Consider the following 499-nt stretch of genomic DNA (forward strand, 5'->3'; position numbering starts at 1 on the left):
GGGTGTTTCACCTTTTTCAACCACATTTTGATGTTGTCAGTCCGGGGAGTTGAACCTGCGACTTTCCGGTCACAGGCCCATCTTCTCTGACCTTCTCTAAGTTTTGACACTTGTTTAAGCTGCAACACTTTTAGCTACGGTCAGATTATCTTCCGTGATATTAGATCTTCTCAGCTAACATGTTTACATGTTTTAAAGCTTCCAGGTTAAAATCAGGCTTCAGTGAAGACAGACAGGGTTACAGCTGTCATGACATTAATGTGCCGACAGTGGCAAATATGAAACAACTCGTTGAAACTGACGTGTTGCTGCAGTTTCCTTCAACTTATATCTGATATGAATATCAGATAAGATAAGTCATCCCATGGAAGACCTGAGGCCCTTCTCATTTTCTGTGGCTGGTTGGCTTGATTGGGCCTGAGTGAAACAGAGTTGCTTTAATATTCCAGTAATTAATTTAAAACATTCACATCAATCATCCACGTGGATTCCATACGTG

Source organism: Nematolebias whitei, chromosome 1 (genome assembly GCF_014905685.2).
Source record: "Nematolebias whitei isolate Nwh7 chromosome 1, NemWhi1, whole genome shotgun sequence".
Lineage (NCBI taxonomy): Eukaryota > Metazoa > Chordata > Actinopteri > Cyprinodontiformes > Rivulidae > Nematolebias > Nematolebias whitei.